Here is a 16,536-nt window from a genome sequence, read left to right as displayed (position 1 = left end):
TAGATGACATGATACTCTACATGAAAAACCTGAAAGACTCAACCAAAAAACTTCTAGAACTGATATGTGAATTCAGCAAAGTCACAAGATATAAAATCAATGTACAGAAATCAGTTGCATTTCTATACACCAACAATTAAGCAGCAGAAAGAAAAATCAAGGATCAATCCCATTTACAACTGCACCAAAAACCATAAGATACCTGGGAATAAACCTGACCAAAGAGGTAAAAGATCTGTATGCTGGCAACTATAGAAATCTTTTGAAAGAAATTAAAGAAGACACAAACAAATGGAAAAAATTCCATGCTCATGGATTGGAAGAACAAATATTGTTAAAATGTTGATACTACCCAAAGCAATCTACATATTCAATGCAATCCCTATCAAAATAACACCAGCATTCTTCACAGAAATAGAACAAATAATCCTAAAATTTGTATGGAACCACAAAAGACCCAGAATAGCCAAAGTAATGTTGAAAAAGAAAACCAAATCTGGAAGCATCACAATTCCAGACTTTAATCTGCATAACAAAGCTGTAATCATCAAGACAGTATGGTACTGGCACAAAAACAGAAAATAGATCAATGGAACAGAATAGAAAACCCAGAAATGGACCCACAAATGAATGGTCAACTAACCTTTGACAAAACAGGAAGAATATCAATGGAATAAAGACAGTCTCTTCAGCAGGTGGTGCTGGGAAAACTAGACAGCAACATGTAGAAGAATAAAACTGGACCACTTTCGTACACCATATGCAACAATAAATTCAAGGATGAAAGACATAAATGTGAGACAGTAAACCATCAAAATCCTCCAGGAGAACACAGGCAGCAACCATTTTGACCTTGGCCGCCACAACTTCTTAGTAGACATGTCTCCAGAAGCAAGGGAAACGAAAGCCAAAATGAACTATTGGGACCTCTCCAAGGTAAAAAGTCTTCAACGACCAACAAAGAAAACAATCACCAAAACTAAAAGGTAACCGATGGAATGGGAGATGTTTGCAAATGACGTATCAGATAAAGGGTTAATATCCAAATTCTGTAAAGAACTTACTAAACTTAAAACCCAAAAAACAAATAATCCAGTGAAGAAAAGGGCAGAAGACATGAATAGACACTTTTCCAAAGAAGACATCCAGATGCCCAATAGACACATAAAAAGACACCCAACATCACTAATCTTTAGGGAAATCTAAATCAAAACCACAATGAAATACAACCTCACACCTGTCAGAATGGCTAAAATTAACGACTCAGGAAACAACAGATATAGACGACGATGCAGAGAAAGTGGAACACTTTTACCACTGTTGGTGGGCATGCAAACTGGTATAGCCACTCTGGAAAACAATATGGAGATTCCTCAACAAGTTAAAAATAGAATTACACTCTCAGCAATTGTACTACTAGGTATTTATCCAAAGTATACAAAAATCCTGATTCAAAGGCACATGCACCCCAATGTTTATAGCAGCACTATCAACAATAGCCAAGTTATGAAAAGAGCCCAAATGTCCATCGGCCGATGAATGGATAAAGATGTGGTACATATACATGTGTATACACACACACACCACACACACACACACACACACACACACACACACCGGAATGTTACTTGGAAATCAAAAAGAATGAAATCTTGCCTTTTGTAACAATGTAGATGGAACCAGAGGGTACTATGCTAAGAAAACAAGTCAGTGAGAGAAAGACAAATATCATATGATTTCACTCATTATATGGAATATAAGAAACACAACAGTGGAATATAGGGAAAGGGAAAGAAAAAATAATACAAAACTAGATAGGGAGACAAACCATAAGAGCCTCTTAAATATAGAGAACGACCTGAGGGTTGCTGGAGGGGACGTGGTGGGGGGAAGAGGGCAAATGGGTGATGGGAATTAAGTAGAGTACTTGCTGGGATTAGCACTGGGTGTTATATGTAAGTGATGAATCACTGGGTTCTACTCCAGAAACCAATACTACACTGTATGTTAACTGACTTAATAAGTAAATTTATTATAAAAGGGTACAAACCTGTAATGCATAGTAAATATGCCATAGAGGTTTAGTGTACAGTAAAATGAATATGATTTTAAAAAGTTAAATAAAATGAACTTGAATAATAAAATAAAATAAATATGCTCAATAATACTGTAGTATAATGATATAATGTGATAAATATTGCTTCAATGGCAATCATATTGCAATATATAAATGTATCTAAGCAACACTCTATACCTTAAAATTATAAATTATAACATGTCAAATTTATCAAATAAATATATAAATAATAAAGGCATAAATATCAGTGCAAAAAATTATTTCCTTTGCACATACTTTGATTTTATTAAAAGTAATTTTAAAAATATCCAAGTTATACAAGATGAATAAATTCTAGAATCTGATGGGGGCACCTGGGTGGCTCAGTCGGTTAAGCGGCCGACCTCGGCTCAGGTCATGATCTTGCAGTCCGTGAGTTCGAGCCCCGCATCGGGGTCTGTGCTGACAGCTCAGAGCCTGGAGCCTGTTTTAGATTCTGTGTCTCCCTCTCTCTGACCCTCCCCTGTTCATGCTTTGTCTCTCTGTCTCAAAAATAAATAAACGTTAAAAAAAATTTAAAAAAAAAGTTCTAAAATCTGATGTATAATACTATGCCTATTTTACACTTACAAATTTAAGAGGGTAAACATCTTGCAAAATATTCTTAGCCCAATAATATATGTATTATATATCCATGCATACTATAGCACAATAAAAAAATAATTTCATATGGATTATATAAACAATAAAAAATATAAATAGAATCATAAAAAATATCATCAAGGGGCGCCTGGGTGGCTCAGTCCATTAAGTGTCTGACTTCGGTTCAGGTCATGATCTCGCGATTGGTGGGTTTGAGCCCGCATCAGGGTCTGTGCTGACAGCTCAGAGCCTGGAGCCTACTTCTGATTCTGTTACTCCCTCTCTCTCTGCCCCTTCCCTGATCACTCTCTGTCTCTCAAAAATAAATAAATGTGAAAAAAAAAATTTTTAATATGATCTTCAAATTACAGAAATAAAAAATAAAAAATTGTAACTATCATATGTGTAAAGCAAATAGTTTGTAACATCTAATACTTGAGATAATAAAATCTCATATTTATTATTTCAGCTAAAAGCACAATATGGGAGAGGAATAATAAGTATCAAAACAATCTGCTTAAGACTACATTGCCTCATATGTAATGGTTTATATTACCTTTTTCAGAGTTAAATACTGGTTTTAGCAACCAAATAAAGTAATGACAGTTTTGGAATCTGTCCAGGCAAAAGCACCCTTTGTATTTAAAAGAACCTTAATTATAAACCATATCTTCTGAATGTTATCATTGGAAACAGATGTAATTTACTCCATTGTTTAAAAAAAAAAGAGGTAAAAGTTAGTACATACAGAATTGTGCCATAACTTCACAAAAATTAAAGATATTCTATAATAAAAAAGGTATTTGTAGTATTTTATCATTGGATTCAACATGATTAAATTAAGTATATATATTCAGCCTTTGCTCTTTACATGACTAACATACACATGTTATGTTAGGAGTGAAAAATCACTACACTACCAAAATTTAAAGGAAAGATAATAGTTGAAGTTAAAGACAATGGCTTTTTTATAAAACTAAAATACATATATATATATATACATATATATAATATAATATAATATATATATATAGCAATAAAATGGGTAAGTATTCAATTCAATATAGCAATAAAATGGGTAGTTATTTGCTGATCTAGACACTACCTACAAGTTCACTACAACTGATGAATTTCTGCCAAAGAAAAAGAGTAAAAACTAATCACCCTAACTATGTCTCCATAATAATCAAGGAGAAACATGATCGAAGCATGTTGAAATGAAGCATTTATCAAGATTTTTACATAATGAGTCTCTCTGCAGATTTTCTTAGCAGATTTTTTGCCTCTGATTAAGTTCATGCGTCTCACACAAGCAACATTTGAGAAAAATGGTAAAAGAAAATATACTCAAGACAATCTTTTAGACAAATCTCCTAAGAAAAAATAGGTATTGGATTTTTTCCCTCCAATTATGCCTTAATGCCCTCTCTCTACCCACCATCCCTCTATACCTGCCACACACAACACACACACACACACACACACACACACACACACACACACACACTTATAGCTATCAGGTTCTTTGTGTCACAGGGTTCACACAGAAGAAAAGAAACATTTGTTCCTATATCAAAACTTACAATGAATTTAAAATTTTCACCCTTATTCATTTATTTATGCTATTAAGTGTCAGCGATTTTCTTTAAATCTTTTTTGGGGTGGGTCATAATATCCAATCTTGGTATCCAGATAGAGAAAGTGATTATTTAATATATTAATTCATCAACCATATATAAATGATTATCAAAAAGCCCATAAAGTGGCTTTCAGTTCAGTAAATTTCTTTTGTTTTTATGTTTATTTTATTTTGAGATGGGGAGAGAAAGAGAGAGAGAGTACACGCACAAGCAGGAAAATGGCATAGAGAGAGAGAATTCCAAGCAGGCTCCTCAGTGCGGAGCCTGACACGGGGCTTAATCCCACAACGATGAGATAATGACCTGGGCCAAAATCAATCGTCAGACCCTCACTAGATATAACCACCTAGGCACCAGTTCAGTGAATTTCTAAAGCGAGATAAAATTTGCGTTATTCTTATTTTAAGTTATGCTGTAAACAATAAATATCTTATCTGGATTTTTTTAAGCCTTAGTTTTCCTGTAGGTTTCTTTCAAATCAAATATGATGCAGCATGTTAAATATATTTTTACATCAACCAGTTTAATCAATCTTACACATGGAATGATGAGAAACTACTCAATCTGTTATACTATAAATATATATATTTTTTATTCTGAATATGTTTCTATGTGTAACATACATCTACAGCCATGTTTAACTGAAATACCTTTCTCTTTATAATTTTTAAATGACTTCTATGGTGGTTATGCTCCCAGACTTCTGTTTTGATTGTTGTTTGTCTCTGGAATGTAATAAAGGAAGAGAAACATCTCTTCTCCTCTTAACTTTTACTGTCTGTCTGGTCTTGAATTGCATTTCAGACAGTAAGTAATGTATACAAATAAATGCTCTTTAGTAAATTTACAGAGTTGTATAACTGTCAACAGAATTCCATTTTAGAATATTTCCATCTCCACAAAAAGATCTCCCATTCCCCTTTTGAGTCAATCACTTCTCTTCTGCCCTGTCCCACCCACCCCCAATACAGTCCCAGGCAAAACGTAATCTTCTGTTTCTGTATATGAAGAATCAGTTTTGAATTAGCTTTTCCACTTGACAATATTTTTTGAGGATTATCCATGTTGTAGCATGGATCAATGGTTTATTCCTTTTTTATTGCTGAATAATATTCCTTTAAATGATATACCATTTTTTTTTCTATTTTTCTATTTACCAGTTTATGGACATTTTGATTATCTTTACTTTTTGGTTATTGTGCACAATATTGCTATTAACATTCAAGTTCAAGTCTTTGTGTGTGTGTGTGTGTGTGTGTGTATGTATATATATATATATATATATATATATATATATATATATATGTTTTCATTATTTTAGAGGAGATACCTAGTTGTCGAACTGTTTGGTTGTAAGATAAACTTTTATTTTACATTTTGAGAAACTACTAAACAGTTTCCAAAGTGGCGGTACCATTTTAAATTCCTACTTGTATTGTACAAGAGTTCTAATTTCCCCACATCCTTAGCAACATTTGCTATTTTACATTTTTTAAAATCATGGTGGGTGTGAAGTGATATCTCATTGTCATTTTAATTTGCACTTTCCTAGAAAGTAATGACGAGAAATATTTTTCCATATGTTTATTAGCCACATCTTTGCATTGCATATCTTCTTTAGTGAAATGGCTATTTAAATCTTTTGCCTATTTGTAAAACGGCTTGTCTTTTTTTTTTTTAATGTTTATTTACTTTTGAGAGAGAGAGAGAGAAAGACAGAGTGTGAGCCAGGGAGGGGCAGAGAGAGAGAGAGAGAGAGAGAAAGCCATAGGATCTGAAGCAGGCTCCAGGCCCTGAGATGTCAGCACAGAGCCCGATGCAGGGCTTAAACCCATGAACCGTGAGATCATGACCTGAGTCGAAGTCGGATGCTTAACTGACTGAGCCACCCAGGCGCCCCTGGCTTGTTTGTCTTTTGATTCTCAGGCTCCTTTATATATTCTGTATACAAGCCCTTTATAGGACATTTAATTTTGAAGTATTTTCTCTGCAAGTCTGTGGCTTTTCTCTTCATTTTCTTTACAGAATATTTTGAAGGTTAAATATTTTTAGTTTTGATGGAGTTTAATTAATCAATTCCCTTTTTTTTTTCTTTTTTTGATTATGATTTTGGTGCCCTATTTTAGAACATTTTGCCTAACTCAGGTTTTAAAGATTTTCTCTTGTTTTTCTTAAAATTTTATAGTATCTCTTACCTTTGAATCAATCCACTGTGAGTTATTTTTAGGCGGGTATTTTATGAAGTTCGGTCCAAATTCACCTTTGTGTATGTGAATATCTAATTGTCCCAGAACTATTTGCTGAAAAGGCTATATATTTTTCATTGAATTCCCTTGATTTCTTTGTTGGAAATCAACTGACCATAAATGTAAATTTTTATGTAGACAATTCTTTTCCATAGATCTAAATGCTTATGTTGGTGGTAATACCACACTGTTTTGATCACTGTAGCTTCATAAATAAATTTTGAAACCAGGAAGTATAAGTCCTCTATGTTCATTCTTTACTTTAAAACTATTGTGGCTATTCTGGATCCTTTTCCTTTCCATGAAAGTTTTAGGATTGACATGAAAATACTATCCTAAATGTTGGGATTTTTATGGAGATAGCTATTCTCAACAATATTAAATTTTCCAATCCATGAACATGTCTCAACTTATTTAAATCTTCCTTAATGTCTCTCAATAATATTTTGTAGTTTTCAGTGTATAGATTTTGCACTTTTTTTGCTAAATTTATTTCTATAAATTTTACTCTTTTTGATGCCAATGTGAATTGAATTCTGAATGTCATTTCAGTATCATTCACTGCCAGTATACAGAGATGTAATTGATTTGTGTACTTTGCTCTTATAGTTTGTGATTGCGCTGAGCTTGCTTATTAGTTCTAGAAGTGGTTTTATGGATTCCTTGGGACTTCTACTTACAGAGTCATGTCATCTATAAATAAAAACAAATTCACTTTTCCCTTTCCAATACAGATGCCTTTAGTTTCTTTTTGTTCCCTTGTTACACAGGTAGAATCCCAATTCAACAATGAATAGTAGTAATAGGAATAAATTTCTTTCCCTTGTTCTCAAACTTAAGGGGGAATCATTCACTCTTTCACCATAAGTATGATTTTAGCTTTAGTTTTTTCTTACCTGCCCAATGTCAGGTTGAAAGGCCTCACTTTTGTTTTCTTGAAATCAATTTTCTTTTTCTTTAATGTTTATGTATTTATTCAGAGGGGGCCAGAGAAAGAGAGAGGGAGAGACAGAATCCCAAGAAGGCTCTGTGCTGTCAGCTCAGGGCCCAGCACAGGGCTCAAACTGAGGAACCATGAGATTATGACCTGAGTGAAATCAAGACTATGTCTCTTAATCAACTGAGTCACCCAGGTGCCCCTGAAAGGGCTCATTTTTTTCCAGTTTATTGACAGTTTTTATCAACAACAGATGTCAGATATTGTCTTTTTTTAATATCTTACTGACATGAACATGTAGTTTTGTCCTTTATTCTATTAATATGGTGCATTCCATTAATTAATGGTCTGATAAATCAAGCTTGAATTACTGGGATAAATTATATTTGTTCATGGTATATAACCCTTTTTATATGTTGTTGGATATGGTTTATTGATATTTTCTTAAGAAATTTTGCATCTATGTTCATGAGTGGTGTTGGCCTCTAGTTTTCTTATAATATCTTTGTCTGGGTTTGGCATTACTGGTCTCATAAAATAAATTAAGTGGTTTCTCCCCCATTTTCTGGAAGATTTTATGAGGTACAGGTATTCTATCTTCCTTAAATATTTGATAGAATGGTTTCTCTTTTAATTCCTTTCAGATATTGATTGATGTTCCCCAGGGGATCTGTTCCAATTGTGTTCTAGTATTGTTTTATGTATCCTTCTTCACTTATCTAATCTACACTCCTACTATGAGCTTGCAGTCTACGGCCATACTACCCTGAACACGCCCAATCTCCTCTCGTCTCTGAAGCTATCAGCTTGCAGCTTATAGGCTAAGGATTTCCCAATGGTTCTTCAATTTAAATTTCCCTCTTGAGTTCTATATTTGTCTTTTCAACTGCTTATTGTCTATTTGTATCTAAATGGTTACTGACAATTCAAATACCCCAAATGTCCTATCTGTATTAATGGAGTAAAAGTCACCTATTTGCACTCAGAGCCATAGACTTACCCACATCTACTTTTCACTACCACATATTTAATAAGCACCAAATATTACAGTATTACTTCCAAAATATCTCCTGAACTTTTCTTGTATTATTCTTCTCTGATACCGTCATTATTTCTCACTTGGGTTAAACTATTCACCCAACTGCTTTCTTTGTCCTTATTTTTGGGCCACTTTCAATTATGTGTTTCAACCAGGAGGCATCCTTTGAATATTAGAGGTGAAAACACAAATGTCTCTCAATTTCTCAGTGAAATCTTCAATCAAAAGAAAAGCAGTATATGCCAATGCAATCTGGCTTTTATAGCCCCTGGGATCATAGTCATAAAGAAGACTAGTACATGCCCTATTGGTATTTACTCTTTTTTTTTTTCCTTATCTCCTGATAAGGTAAAAGCTCTGCCTCAGGTTAATACTGTCCTTTTCTCCATTAAGAATGCATCCTCTCCTTAATTATTTCTTTCAATGATGATGTAAATTTTAAGGTTCCTTACCCAACGCCTTATATCCAGAGTAAAATTATCAGGTGTATGGTAACATCCCAAACATAAATTATTAATAACCTTACCATAAGATAATTTTCTTTAATTTTCTCATTTGAATGTCTGCTTATATAATTTCCCTAAGATCTGTAGTCTGCAAAAATAGGTAGTTTTTTATGAACTGAAAAGCCAAGCACCAGTATATATGTGTAGATAGATAGATAAATAGATAATAAAACTTAGGGGGGAGCAGGGGGACAAACATGACAAATAATAAAAAGGAATTATTTTCATACCCTATCCCTTAGAAGGCTAAATGAAATACATTTGCTTATAAATGGGTATTATAGTTAAAATCATAAAAAGCAATTACAGTGACATTTTCAGTCATCTGCTGTACAATGCCAATTACGTGGAGATGCCCACAATTATATATTTAAACTAACTGCCATTAATAAAAGTGCCTATTTAACAAATCAGTTCACTTTACAAATGAAACAACAGTTAATACCAATTATCAGTTGTCAAGGTAACAGCTGAATACTAAAAGGCGGCTATTTTTCTCCTTTAACTTGTGCAATCTGCTTCCTAGATGGGCGCATAGGGTATAAAGTCAAACATCTACGAGAGTACAATCCTTAGGTCAGATACTCTTTCTCTGACATTTAAACACTACCATTAAAGTTATATTGAAACACTATTAATTATGCCTGATTGTATCCTTGTCTAGGTTTTAAAACAAATAATTACGGAGTATTTATATCTCTAGATATTTCTATATTACTAGTTAGAAAAATATGCTTTACAAAATTGTGAGATTTCTCCTCCTTTCAAAAGAAGCCACTTTATGTAAAATTAAAAAGGTTTGCACATCCATTTCACTTTCACATAAATCATCTATAAAAAAAAGTTACATATGAGACCTTAAAAGAATCACTTGATTGTAATTTTTTTATAATTCACATTCCCTAAACTTTAAAAATATATTTACAAGAGAGTTTTTGTTCAATCTCCTTTTCAATGTCTGGTGTTACTTCTTCTGTAGAGTCTTAACTTTTAGTGTGTAAATACTTCATGCTTTGTAGCACTTGTAGATAAAAAAGTAATATTTAAGCTCAAATTTTCTCATATTAATTACAAGATGAATACATTATATGAATTACAAAATGTTTAAATTTTTGATGATATATCTGATAAGGAGTTAATATCCAAAATATATAATGAACTTATACAACTCAACATCAATAATAATAATAATTCAAATCAAAGTGAGCAGGGAACTGGGGTGCCTGGGTGGCTCAATCGGTTAAGAGTCCGACTCTTGGTTTTGGCTCAGGTCATGATCTCATGGTTTGCAAGTTAAAATCCCATGCCTGGCTCCATGCTGACAGTGCAAAGCCTGCTTGGGATTCTCTTTCTCTCCTCTAACACTGTCCCTCTCCTGCTCTCTCTTTTTCTCTCAAAATAAATAAAGTTAAAAAAAAATTAGTGGGTGGAAAACTGAATAGATATTTTCCAAAAAAGACATCCAGATGGTTAACAGACACATGAAAAGATTCTCAATCATCACATCATGAGGGAAATGCAAATCAAAACTGCAATGAGGTATCGCCTCACACCTGTCAGAATGGCTAACATCAAAAACACAAGAAATAACAAGTTTTGGTGAGGATGTGGAGAAAAAGGAACAGGTGTTCACTGCTGGTGAGAATGCAAATTTGTGCAGCCACTGTGGAACACAGTATGGAGGTTCCTCAAAAAATTAAAAATAGAATTATCATATGACCCAGTAATTCCACTACTAGGCGTTTACGCAAAGAAAATGAAAACACGAATTCAAAAAGATACATGCACCCCTAAGTTTATTGCAGTATCATTTACAATAGCCAAGATATAAAAGCAACCTAGCATTGATGGAGAAACAAACAAACAAAAGATGTGGCATATATGTATGTATGTATGTAGATAGATATAGATATAGACACAATGGAATATTATTCAGACATTAAAAAGAATGAAATCTTGCCATTTGCAACAACCGGGTTGAATCTAAGGAGTATAATACTAAGTGAAATAAGTGAGTCAGAGAAAGACAAATACCATATGACGTCAGTCATATGTGAAATTTAAGAAACAAAACAAATGAACAAAAAAGGAGACAAACAAAAATACCCAGACCCTTAAATATGGAGAACAAATTGCTGGCTGCCAGAAAAAAGACAGATGGGAAGATGGGTGAAATAAATAAAGGCAATTAAGAGTACGCTTATCTTGATGAGCACTGAAAAATGTATAGAATTGTTGAATCATCATATTGTACCCCTGAAACTAATATAACACTGTATGTTAAATATACTTCAATAAAATTTTGATGTTTAAACATCTTTGGTAGGTAGAAAATATATCATATTTATTCATAACAATGTCTGGTATGTCTCTGATTTGCTTATGATTAGTTATAAAAGAATCAGCACAGGGGCGCCTGGGTGGCTCGGTCGGTTAAGCATCCGACTTTGGCTCAGGTCGTGATCTCGCGGTCCCTGAGTTTGAGCCCCGCGTCGGGCTCTGTGCTGATGGCTCAGAACCTGGAGCCTGCTTCTGATTCTGTGTCTCCCTCTCTCTCTGACCCTCTCCCCATTCATGCTCTGTCTCTCTCTGTCTCAGAAATAAACGTTAAAAACATTTAAAAAAAAGAATCAGCACAATCATAAAGGTTAGTATATTGAGGATATTAAAAATTATCTAGACCTGCGGTTTTTGTAGGGTAGTCCCTGGATAAGTTACATCAGCATCACCAGAGAACATATCAGAAATGCAAATTATCAGGACTCAATCCAGCACTAAGGAATCAAAGATTTTGTGGGTAGACCCAGCAATATGTCCCAATTTATCCTGCTGGCTATAATGATGCATGCACAAGTGTGAGAAACTGTGGACCAGACTAGTGCTTCCCAAACACTTGTCCACAAACCAATGTTGATTAATGGCAAAATCATACCACTTAGCATCAAATGGAACGCTGCCAGAGAATGAGAACACCAAGAGTTAGAGATCTGCATAGAGACCCTAATATGCTTGCACCTTCACTTAGCATTTTGCTTTCCTTTAGACACTTAGACACAAACTCTCTCTTTCTGTACATTTTGGTAATAAAATACATAGATTTCACATGAAATTCTTTTGTTTTGTTCGTTTACTCTTAGTAGTGGGCATAAAGAACCTTACTTAAAGTTTAGATACATTGGACCACAGCTCATGAAAATTAACTACACTGGGGATCCATTTAAAAGCTGATTTTGAGGGGCACCTGGGTGGTTCGGTCGTTAAGCGTTCAACTTCTGCTCAGGTTATGATCTCCCAGCTTGTGGGTTCAAGCCCCACCTCAGGCTCTGTGCCGACAGCTCAGAGCCTGGAGTCTGCTTCTGATTCTGTGTCTCTTCTCTCTGACCCTCCCCTGCCCGCACTCTGTCTCTCTGTGTGTGTCTCTCTGTCTCTCTCTCTCAAAAATAAACACTTAAAAAAATTTAAGCTGATTTTGAGTCATGGGATGGGAGGCTGGAATGGAGAGAGGGCGGATGAATACAAGTAACTGGCTGGTTCAAAAACAACAGATCACTACCTTGTTCTGTAACTTGATTAAAATGAGTTTCAGTGTGTAAGCAGAGTTTTTATGACCAAGGGTTGATTTATTTTGACGTAGCAAAAGTTGTCTAAAGGTGAACAGAAGTTGTAGTGGTAAATACAGTGAGGAACAGAGAGTGACATCTGTTCATAGTAGCTTTTGCTACTGTACTTTGTTTTTAGTTGATTTTTTTCCCTTCACAAATTAAGGAGATGTTTTTTCCATGGTTTCTGAAAGGTGATAGATATAGAAAGATATTTGTATATGGAAGTTGTTTATTGGAGTGGTGCCTGGGTGGCTCAGTTGGTTAAGCATCCGACTTTGGCTCAGGTCATGAACTCATGGTTCGTGAGTTCAAGCCCTACATGGGGCTCTCTGCTGTCAGCACAGACCCTGCTTCAGATTCTATGTCCCCTTCCCTCTTTGTCCCTCCCCACTCTCTCTTTCTGAAAAATAAGTAAACATTAAAAAAAAAGAAAGTTAATTTTTGGAGAGTGATCAGATTAAGACAGAACAGACTTAAGCTGCAACCAACTCATACCTGGGTAAGAATTAGAAAATTGTCTTACTTGTAAAAAGTATTACTGATTACAAGAGGTTATAAAATATAGGCACAATTTCTTTATGCAGAACAAGACAGTGCCTAGTACAGTGCTATGTGACAAAATCTGTGATGCATTGAATAGTGCTAATTAATCCTCCATAATAATGTCACAAAACTACTCCAAACCAAAATATATTCAAAGACAACCTTTTTTTGTTTTTTGTTTTTTGAGGAGAGCTCAACTACATATTGCAGAAATTTTCAAAAAAGTTGTTGAATGGATTTAATAATCCATGAACTTGGTGGCCCTGTGTAGGTTTTATTTTGCTTGTTTCCATTCAAACTCTCTACCAAAGGAAGACAAATAATGATATCAAAAACCTCAGATGCATCTTTTCCTAACACCACTAATCTGCCTCTTTGCAAGCAAGAATGGTCCAAATGAAGAATTCTTGAAATGTTCACTACACAAAAATTATTTTCCCATTCATTCAAGATTTTTTAAAATATTCATTTATTTTGAGAGATAGAGAGCAAGTGGGGGAGAGGCATTGAGAGAGGCATAGAAAGAATCCCAAGCAGGCTCCACACTGTCAGTGCAGAGCCCAATGCGAGGCTCAAACTCACAAGTCATGAGATCATGACCTGGGCCGAAATCAACAGTTGGATGCTTAACTGATTGAGCCACCCAGCCTCCCCCATTCAATGAATTTGTTAAATAGCATTCCCCTGTGTTAATCACTACCTTTCCCAAATACTGCCATTAAAAATTCAGTTTGTCCTAGATCTTAATCCATCACTATAGTAAGACTGTTCTTAATAGGTTACCTATTCTCTTCCAACATCATTCGGGTCAGCCCTAGAGGACAATGGTCCATGGCTTGCCTTGTAAACATCTTTATTGAGTTTTATTGGATTTGCTATCAACATCAAGCCTTATGGGATATAAATCCACTGAAATCAGGCTTTGGTTTTTGACCTACAAAAAGTGCTTTTATTGAAGTCATTCATTACCTCCATCAAAATTCAATGATTAGACATTGATCCTCTTTATAGATCTATCCACAGCATTTAAGAAAGAAAAAACAACAACTTGATCATGTATTTCAAACACTTCTTTGCTTGATTTCCTAATTTTACTCCTACTCACTGACTACTCTTTTCCCTCTTCCCGGCCCTCTTAAAGCTATTTGTATCAAGCCTCAATCCTTAAATAACTACTCAATACTAGTGCCATTGGGGAATGCATCAAGTCTTCTGTCTATAAATAAGATCTATATGCTGAGGATTGCCAAATACATATGTCCAGTCTTGACCTCACTTCAGAAATCCAGCCTTGCTAATATAATGCATATACTTTATCTCTACATCAAAGTCTAGCAAGATCTAACTTAATATACCAATAATAATAATAATAATAATAATAATGATAATACAATACTCATTCCTACCCAAAATCAACTCTCAATTTTTCCCATATCAATTATTAGAAATTAAATCCATTCAGTTACTCAAGCCAAAAACTGACTCATCTTTTTTTCTCATATCCTAAATTTATCAGATTCACAGAATCTGAAGCAGGAAAACAAGTTGGCTCTACCTTTGCATTCTGAGTATCTCTTACCACATTCATGCTATTTACCTGGCTTATATCATGACATGTTTTTACATTTGAGCTTCCTAAGTACTCTACTTGTTTGTTTCCTTATCCCCATTGGTCTTTCATCAACCCAATAATCAGAGTTATTCATTTAAAACCTAAGTCAGATCACGTCACCTCTCAGGCCAACCTCCACTGTCTCCTGATCCCTCCTAAAATGATAGCCAAACATGCTATTCTTGCTTGCAAGTCCCTGAATGAGTTCACCAATTGTTTCCCCTCACTTGCCTTATTACCTGCTACATTTCCCTGTCTCCCTTGACTGCATAAACACTAGCCTCTTGCTTTTTTCTTAAACATGCCAGGGACTTTTTAAGTTTGGAGACTTTGACCTTATTCTTTCCTAAGCCTGAAACACATTTCACATGATATGGTCCCTCACCTCCTCTAAGTCTTTTCCAAAAGCCATTTTCTCAGTGAGTTCACCTTCCACACTTAATAAGTCTACCCTATTTATAATGGAAACTTCCACCAAGCATGGCACCCCTTATTTCCTTGCTCTGCTGTTTTTCTCAATGGCAAGTACAGCCTCTAACATTCTTTATATTTTAAAATGTATTTTGTTGTTGCTCTTTCTCTTTAAGTGTTTAACCTTGTGATAGTAGTGAGGTAGTGATTGTTGTCTGTTTTGTTCATATCTGTAACCTTATCACTCAGAGCAGAGCCTGGCACAGAAGAAGTAGTCAATAGGGGCACCTGGGTGGCTCAGTCAGTTGAGCGGCCGACTTCGGCTCAGGTCATGATCTTGCAGTCCGTGAGTTGGAGCCCCGCATCAGGCTCTGTGCTGACAGCTCGGAGCCTGGAGCCTGTTTCAGATTCTGTGTCTCCTTCTCTCTGACCCTCCCCATTCATGCTCTGTCTCTCTCTGTCTCAAAAATAAATAAACGTTAAAAAAAATTTAAAAAAGAAGTAGTCAATAAACACTTTTGAATTAATTATTGAATAAATTATCAAGATAGTTTTGTAAAAGAATACTCTTCAGGCAGCTTGCCTTAGAAAGAACAAAGAAGGGAAAGTCCTTCTGCAGCTAGACTCAAAGACTTAGAGTAAGGTCACTTGTCTGTGGTTTTCTTCTCATGCTACCACTCCATGTTACTTACTGTTTCAGCAACATAAGTATTTTGAAAACCACTATCAATGATTTCTTATCCTATGCAAAATTCATTTAAAATCCTTTCAATGTAGTTAGTTAATCACACCTGCAATATCATTTTAGTTTCTTTCCAATAATAACTAGTCAATGACTTTATGTCCACTGCTTGCTTGATACATGCTACATACAATACACACTTACTACTTTTTTAAAAAAAAATTTAATGTTTTATTTACTTTTGAGAGAGAGAGAGTGCAAGCAGGGGAGGGGCAGAGAGAGAGGGAGACACGGAATCTAAGCAGGTTCCAGGCTCTGAGCTGTCAGCACAGACTGCAGGGCTGGAACCCAGGAACCATGAGATCATGAACCTGAGCTGAAGTGGGTCGCCTAACCAAGTGAGCCACCCAGGTACCCCTATACTCACTACTTTTTATTCCTCCCTCTCTCTCTTTCTCACCTCCTCCATCCCTTCCTCTTTTTCTCTCTCTCATCTTATTACATTTTTCCCACTCATGGCTCGGGCAACTTTGCAACAAGGTTAGACACACATATGTATTAATATATCTTTTCAATGATCCTTCTATTATGCAACAGTGTCTCACTTATCCCTAACTGCA

The sequence above is a fragment of the Felis catus genome, chromosome B1 (assembly GCF_018350175.1).
Source record: "Felis catus isolate Fca126 chromosome B1, F.catus_Fca126_mat1.0, whole genome shotgun sequence".
In the NCBI taxonomy this organism is placed as follows: domain Eukaryota; kingdom Metazoa; phylum Chordata; class Mammalia; order Carnivora; family Felidae; genus Felis; species Felis catus.
Note: the sequence above shows the minus strand (reverse complement) of the source record.